This window comes from Arachis ipaensis, chromosome B3 (assembly GCF_059453495.1).
Source record: "Arachis ipaensis isolate K30076 ecotype BB chromosome B3, ASM5945349v1, whole genome shotgun sequence".
In the NCBI taxonomy this organism is placed as follows: Eukaryota; Viridiplantae; Streptophyta; class Magnoliopsida; order Fabales; family Fabaceae; genus Arachis; species Arachis ipaensis.
The window spans coordinates 123,787,916-123,796,427 of NC_142438.1; positions in this window are offsets into that span (position 1 = coordinate 123,787,916).

Below are 8,512 nucleotides of genomic sequence, written 5' to 3' on the forward strand. Positions count from 1 at the left end.
TAAGATGTTATATAAACTTAGTAATTTTTTAGAAAAATTTTATAGGTTTCAGTAATATGATTTAGGAAATTAGTTATTTTTTTAGTAATTTTATTAATTGTAATAATATAATTTAAGAAATTAAATTTTTTTTAAAATAATCTTATTAATTATGTTAATATGATATGAGAAATTAATTATCATATTAAATTAATTTTATTAATTATAGTAATATGTCATGAAAAATTATTAATTATATAGAGTATGAAATTAGTATTTTTTAAATTAATTTTATTAAATAATTGATAGGTATTATCATTAACTTAGGAAATAAATCGAAAATGAAAAGAAAAATATACGTAGAAAGTTCTAAAGTTCAAATAATAAGATGGAATATATCGAGGATAAGAAGAAGAAAAAAAAAATCTTAAACCCTAAATCTTAAACTCTAAACACTAAATTAGTAATTTATAGAGTAACTTGATTTATTATACTAATATATATATTGAACATTAGTGATTTGTTACATTAATTTTATTAGTTATAGTTAAATGATATGGAGAATAATTTTATTTATTATATAATAAGATGTTATGTAAAATTAGTAATTTTTTAGAATAACTTTATAGGTTATAGTAATATGATTTAGAAAATTAGTTATCTTTTTAGTAGTTTTATTAACTATAGTAATATAATCTGAGAAATTACTATAATTTTAAAGTAATGTTATTAATCATAATAATATGATATGAAAAATTAATAATTATTAAATTAATTTTATTAATTATTTAGAGTACAGTAATATGCTATAAAAAACTAGTATTTTTTAATTAATTTTATTAAATTAATTACTTATATTTTTGGTAATTTTATTAATTATAGTAATACAATCTGATAAATTAGTAATTTTTTAAAGTAATTTTATTAATTATAATAATATGATATGAAAAATTAGTAATTGTTAAATTAATTTTATTAATTATAGTCGTCAAAAAAAGTAATTAATTATTCAAAAACACTTAAACTTGTTTTAGGCTTTGACAGAATATTCGAAAACGCAGTCGAGAAAGAAACAGGAGAAGTGTGTGGCCATGGCGGATCAGCAGAATTTGCCAGAAAAAACGGTGCAGAATATTCTAGAACAAAAAACTCTCAAATGGGTCTTCGTTGGTGGTAAAGGTGGCGTTGGCTAAACTACATGCAGCTCAATCCTCTCAATTCTTTTCGGCGCTGTTCGCGATTCTGTTCTCATGATTTCCACCGACCCAGCTCACAATTTCAACGATGCTTTTCAACATAATTCACAAAGACTCCAATTTTAGTCAATGGCTTCACCAATCTCTATACTATAGAGGTGGATCCAACTGTTGAGCATGAGGATGTGAGCACTTCTGAAGGGATAGACGGTATGAGTCAGTGCAATTTTTGGCGGAGTGTGAGTAGTGGACTTTGGACGTGCCAGAGAAGACGGTGCCGAAGCCACCATGGCTGAGTGGGGAAGAGAAAGAGTTGGTAGCATGAAGGAGCGATTAGGAGAGACGGTGGGGAGGGTTGAGTCGTTGTTGGCGGTGGAGATAATGGAAGGGGGTGCGCTTGCGACGGCAAAGAAATGAGAGGAAGAGAACTTGCAGGAGGAGGTTAGGGGCTTTTAATAACTAAGTGAAATACTGAAATGTATTCATTTAAAAAAATTAAAAAAGTTACCCCTCTGCCCTCTATTTTAGCGTGTAATTGAAAAAAAACCCCACAAAAACAAAAATTTTGATTTTGATACTTTCTGGCTGATTAGTGCGCCAAAGAGCATTTTGGCGTTTCGGTGTGCAATCTTGTCCCGCATACCGAATCCATGCCCTTGAAATAGATGTGTGTAAAGTAATTAAACTCGTACGGCGTCAAAGTCAATGCATGTCAGGTTTGGCCTTTGCACAAATTTTTAAAACAACCTACAAAATATAGGTTGCGTTTTACATATGCTTTTATCCTGTTTTTATTATTATTTTTTTAAGGAACAAAACGCATTTTGTGTTTTGAACGTTTTAATATTTTTTATTCAAAAATTACAAAATATAACACTCTATTACACAGAGTCTTACGCTTAAGTCGTAAACCAGAGGTGTCGAGGTATTATGACCTCTAAAAGAAAAAACGTATATAAATATAGTTGAAGAATTTATATCTAGGAGCCTTGAAGAAGAAGTTAAGCAAAAGCGAAAAACAGAAAATCGTTTCACACTCGCATGGATAATCGTAAAAGGATAGGTATGATCAAAAGAAGGCTAAAAACATAATACACAGATCGGAATCTCAAAATATAGATATCAAGCTCCAGACTCGACCTGTGAAGTTAAGGCCGGCTAGAGTATGTAATAATATATATACATATATATATATATATATATATATATATATATATATATATATATTTATTTATTTATTTATTTATTTATACAATCCAAAATATAACTCATACCATAGAATATACACCTGTTTCTCCAAGTCAACCTCTAGGAGGGACAAAATACAAAATATACATACGAAAACTTCTATATACATATATACATGGCCTAAAACAAAATACAACAACCCAAAAGACAGTTCTTTGCTTGTAAGGAGGGTCTCCAGACGCTTAACGAGGTACCTCTCGACCTGCATCTGAAAAACAACAGAAATATGTATGGAATGAGAACCAGGGGTTCTCAGCATAGTAAAGGTGTCCGCATAGTTAATATAAAAGGCCCCAGAAAAATCAGAGGCACTCCTAGAACTTCGAAACTCAGATTTTAGCTTAAAGATCTAACTAAACTAGAAACTAAGTTATCTAAGGTATTCGAGTTCTAAATCTAACTTTAACCTAACACTTTACTTTCTGTCTCCTCTAATCCTCCAAATCACCGGTGGAACAACCCCCTCACACCTCTGCCAAGAGGAGTCTCTCAGAAAAATACACATACAATTCAAGTAAGGAAAACACAGATAGAAGTGCAATTACAACAAGTAGAACAAGTATCAAATAAGCAGTATTAAGCAATTAAGCAAACTAAAACAATGCACACTGAGGCGAAACATACAAATGCACATGATGTATGCCTGTTCTATGGCTAATGAGTCTCATTTGTCAGTTATATAGTCAACCCGATATGTCCTGGTATCTAACCATTGGACAGTCCCTCTGTACGCACATCCCTAAGCTCAATAATATCCATGAAAAAATCCCAAGCTCAATTTATCCATGGGAGAACCCAGAAAGTAAAAGTACTCAGTCACATCTCGCGACAGAGGGTCAACAATATCTCAATTATTCAAGACAAATAGAATTTTAATTCATCATTCTTAATGTCATCGTCATTCATCAATTCATATCTCATTAAATTTCAAATTCATCATTATCCTCATTATCACTATCATCACCTCATCCATTATAATCTCAATATTTATTTATCTCAACTTCAATCATAATTCTCAACATAACAGAGGGTCAATGATGAATCCATATTTGATGATGATTTTTGGATAGAATTGGATGGATTTTCATCATATAAACTTGCACTTATTCCCTTGAATAGCATGCTTTTGAACTTTCTTTCCAAATTGCGCTTGATGATGAAAATGTGCTCTTTTATGCCTAATTTAATCTATTTTATTCCGTTTGCCTTCCATTCGATGCCTTGATGTTGTTTATGAGTGATTCCAAGTGTATAAGGTAGGAATGGGTTGGAGAAAATGGAAGAAGAGCATGCAAAGTGAAGGAAACATCAAGAATCAAAGGAGATGAGTTCAGAGACGTGTGCGTGCGCACAGCTACCTGTGCGTGCGCACAGTCGGCCAATCAGAGTGCGTGGAGTGTTTCGAGCGCGTCACGCGTCCAGCCAAGCATCGCTTAGTGTGCATGCGCACAGCTCCTTGTGCGTACGCACAGGTGTCCGCACATGACTTCATTAAAATAGCACGTGCCTCGCGATTTGGGGGCTTTGGAGGCCCATTTCTGAAGTTCTCTAGCTCATATTGATGGGGAAAATGAAGACATAACATAGCATATCATTAGGATAGTTTTAGGAGTAGCAGTAGGAAGCTTTTAGTTAGTTTTTCTCTAAGTTTTTCATCATCTCTATTAGGGTTTATATTAGGGTTTTACATTCAAGTGTCATTTCCATTTTTGATCTTAGATTTTGCTAGCTTTCATTATAAGTATTCTCTTGTTATTACTCTTTATAGTTACATTGTCATTACTCTTTCTTCTAATTCAAGTTATAGTTCAATTTTGCTTCTCTCTTGCAATTTTAATTTCTTGTTGATGAATTTGATGTTTGATGTTTGTTTCATGCTTCCTTATATTATTCTTGTTGATTGAGATCAATTGTTGCTTTTAGTTTCAAGCCATTTCTCATTTTCTCCATGTTTAAGGTTTATGCCCACCAAGTGTTTGACAAAATGTCAAACATGATTTTAGGCTAAATTTTTGGTTCTTGGCTTGGGTAAAGTGAGCAATTGGGTTTCTAGAGTTGGAATGTCCAACATTTAGTTTCAATTTTTGGATTGTTAATTGTTCTTATTCCCACTAACGCTAATTGTTACTAAAGTGATTAGCAAGCAAGTTAGGATTTGTGGGTTAAGGACACTTATGCTCATTTAACTTACCTTCCGATGTGAGGGTTGATCAAGTGAGACTAATCTATCATAATTATCATAGTTGTGGTTCCAACAAGGAAAGGACCCTTAACTCACTCCAATCCAAGATTCTTTTTGATTCTTTTAATCTTTCATACATTTCCATGTTAATCTCTTTTATACTTTACTTGTTTATATTACATAGTCGATTCTTTAATTTCTTAATTAGTTCAATCGTTACAATTTTGCATGTTCTTTTATTGCTTTATATGTTCATTTCTTCATTCACAAACCCTTGATCACTTCAACCGAATTTGCACACTCATTGTTCTAAGGTACTCCTTGGGAGACGACTCGGGAGTCAAATACTCTCAGTTTTGAATTAGTTTTGAATTGTGACACATTTTGTGAACCTCTAATTTGATCGGTGGCCAACTTGTTGGGTTAGGACTATACTTACAACGCTAATACCAATCTTAAGGAAAAATCCAAACCCATACTTACAACTTCTATTATGACTTTTAATGGTAGAAAATTGAAATCATCAATGCATTTCTTTTTTTGTTGATGTGAAGTTTTGGTTGCAATTGCCTTGTGTTGGTGTAATCTAAGTTTCATTGTTCATCCTGGAATTAAATTGAGTAACCACTTTACAAATGTTCAACTTTTAATGATGTCTTGATCAAACATCTTTTGGGTTCCAATTAAGAACATTGTATGTATGATTACCACTCTTTGAGGATGAACAATGGACAATCCCCTTTTTGGTGCTTGCTTGAAGTTGTTTGCATTTCTCTGTTTTATACTTGCAACTTGAGCACTAAATCGTGAAGCTTTGAGCTGTGAATTGCCTTAAGGGTGTGATTGCCGTGATATCCGGCCGGTGTGTGTGTTCCAACCGCGCGCATCATGGGAATATACACACCGTGTTTTCTATAAATCACACTACTTCTATAAGCTCTTTTATCATTGTTAGTGCTTCCTCATTGATATTCCTTTATTATTGCCCTATGGTCTCAAAATTCTTTTGCTTGTATTTTTAGGATGAGAAAGAAGGGTAAGGCACCGGTTGCGTCGCCAGTTGAGCAACCTACCACTCACTTTCCTGAGGTTTGGTGGGATCGCCAAGGTCATAGACCGGATACCTTGATCAACCGGAGAGCCGACTCTCAATACAAGAACATTATGAAGCGTACAATCCGTTGGGAGAGGCCATTGAAGGTTCTAAGCAAATACAAGGCAACTATTCACCAAAGGATCACCTCGCTTCATTGGGAGTTTCTAGATCAAGAACCCATTGAAGTCAATGAGACTATGGTGCGGGAATTCTATGCAAACTACCAAGCTTGGGAAACAAAGTCAGTCTTCCTCTGGGGTAAGATGTTGGATACATCCAATCAAACTCTAGAAGCTATCCTGAACACCCCCCACATTCTATTTGAGAAAGATGGATACTCCAAGATAAAAGAGGATGTCTTCGAAGGAAGAATATATCTGACTCCCATTCTTGAGAAAATAGGCCGTCCTGGTGCATCTTGGGAGTATAGCAAAGGGAGGAATTCTGTTCCCACTAGTATTGCATACTCTGATTTGAATGCTGAAGCGCGTATATGGCATCAGATTGTGGCAGACTACATCATCCCGAGCACCCACTATATCCATGTAAGATTTAGGACTGCTTTGCTACTTTGAGCTATTATGCAAGAGAAGCATATAGCCATATTGCCTTTATTGCACAAATCGATTTGAAAATTGATTGAGAAGAAGAATGTCAGCATTCCATTCCCGTCGATGGTGATGCGCTTAGCAAACGCAGTGGGGGTAGAAAGGCGACCAATGGACATTATGTTCCGGATTCCTAGAGGCAACAAGTTCATTCCGAGGGGAGATTTAGAAAGATCAACAAACACTACACCCTCCAAGAGGAAGACACCCACAGCACCACCATCAACTCTACCAACTTCATCAACTGCTTTGCCATTTCTCCGTCCTCTTCCGGATCTATTCTGAGACATCTTGCACGATATCCACCACATGGAGCATTTGGAGCGCAAACGTTTTGAGTGGATCGCGACAAAGCTAGAAGGAAGAGACCCCGGCCCGCTTCCTAGACATTCATCCGAGCTAGCTGGGGAGGAACATGATGCAGTTGACCATCCCACTCATGAGTCCACCAGCTGAAGGTGGCCCCTCTTCATCCTCCCGGATCGTGAGCATGCACGGAGAACCGTGCACAACTTAAGTGTGGGGGAGGATCGATGACTTCAAGGGGGGTAAAAATTTATCTCTTAAAGACACTTTGCAATGTTTCTTATAGTACTTTTTCTTTATTTTGAGTAGCTTTATTTCTATTGTATCTTGTTTGGTTTGCTGTAAAATATTTCTTTATCGTTTATAGATATTCATTAGTTAATATTTTCATGTTGCATGATAGAACGAATAAGTTGGTGAAACACCAAGAAATTTCCATGAAATTTTTCTTTTAAGGGTATACCATTGATTGAATTGAAGAAAAATTTGTTTACCAACTTGCTTGGAGTATTTTGTTTGTAGAACATGGAAAAAAACTAGAACAATATGCCGTGTGAGATTTGAGCTTTAATAGATGGTTGCATTTTTCAACCATAATATTGTTCTTGTGTGTGATTATACTCCTTTTTTATTGTGATCATTGATTTGCATGATTCTATATGTCCTGTATTTGTGTTTTGCATTTAGCATGATTGAGGCCATCCTTGATGATAAACTCACTAACCTATATGGCCAACCCTTGCATTCACCCTTGTAAACCCCTTTTGTGCCTACGAATCCCCTTTTGTTCTAATGATAGCACATTACTCCACTTAAGCGGAAAACCATTGATGTCCTTGAATTATTCTTTGATTAGCTTGGGTGGATTAGTGTGTAAATTCTAAGTGTGGGGGAATTTTGGGAAGCATTGGTGATAAAGGCATGAACTCTTTGTGAAAAACTTTTTGGGAAATTAGGTAATGCTCATGCATTTCACTAATTAAAACATATGCATTCATAGTTCAATTTAAAGAAAAAAAAAAGAAAAAAAAACTTGTGCATAACGAAGTATGAATAAAAAGAAGTAAATAAAGGATGCATATGTCATGTTTGAAAAGAAAATGCATGAGTGAAGTGAGATAGGAAAGAGAAAATGGGTAAAAAGGTTGTATTGTTATGTGTACATAGGTGAGGTTGGATTAGGTGGACATTCAAGCTAATCAAAGAACTAATTCTTTAAGTCCACTTAACCATATTTCATCCGACCTAACCCTAGCCCCATTACATCCCTTTAAAGACCTCATGATACTTGTTATTCATGCATTAAATACTAGTTGATTGTTAGATGAATTGTAAATCTTTGAAAAGCATGATAAAAGGAGAATTGAGTGGTTAAACCCTAAACACTAAGAGAATTGAGTGGATATACATCCAATGAGGGGTTCGATCGCTCAATTCTATGTTCTTATGCCTCATATTGCATCTTCTTGCAAGTTGTTTAATTGGAACGTTTTGATAACTTCAATTCAACTCTTTGGACATTGATCTTAATACATGAACTCTTTGCATTGGCCCAATAGTTTCTTGTGATGGATTGGAATTCCATGGTTTGTTTCTACCAACTCTCATCATAGTATATTTTGGTGATTAGTCTTAGGATAGTTGCGTGCATTTAAGTAGTATATAGCATAAGCCATTTTCCCTTTCATATATCTCCTTTGTGTGTTAAGCATGAGGACATGCTAGTGTTTAAGTGTGGGGGAATTGATGAATCCATATTTGATGATGATTTTTGGATAGAATTGGATGGATTTTCATCATATAAACTTGCACTTATTCCCTTGAATAGCATGCTTTTGAATTTTCTTTCCAAATTGCGATTGATTATGAAAATGTGCTCTTTTGTGCCTAATTTAAT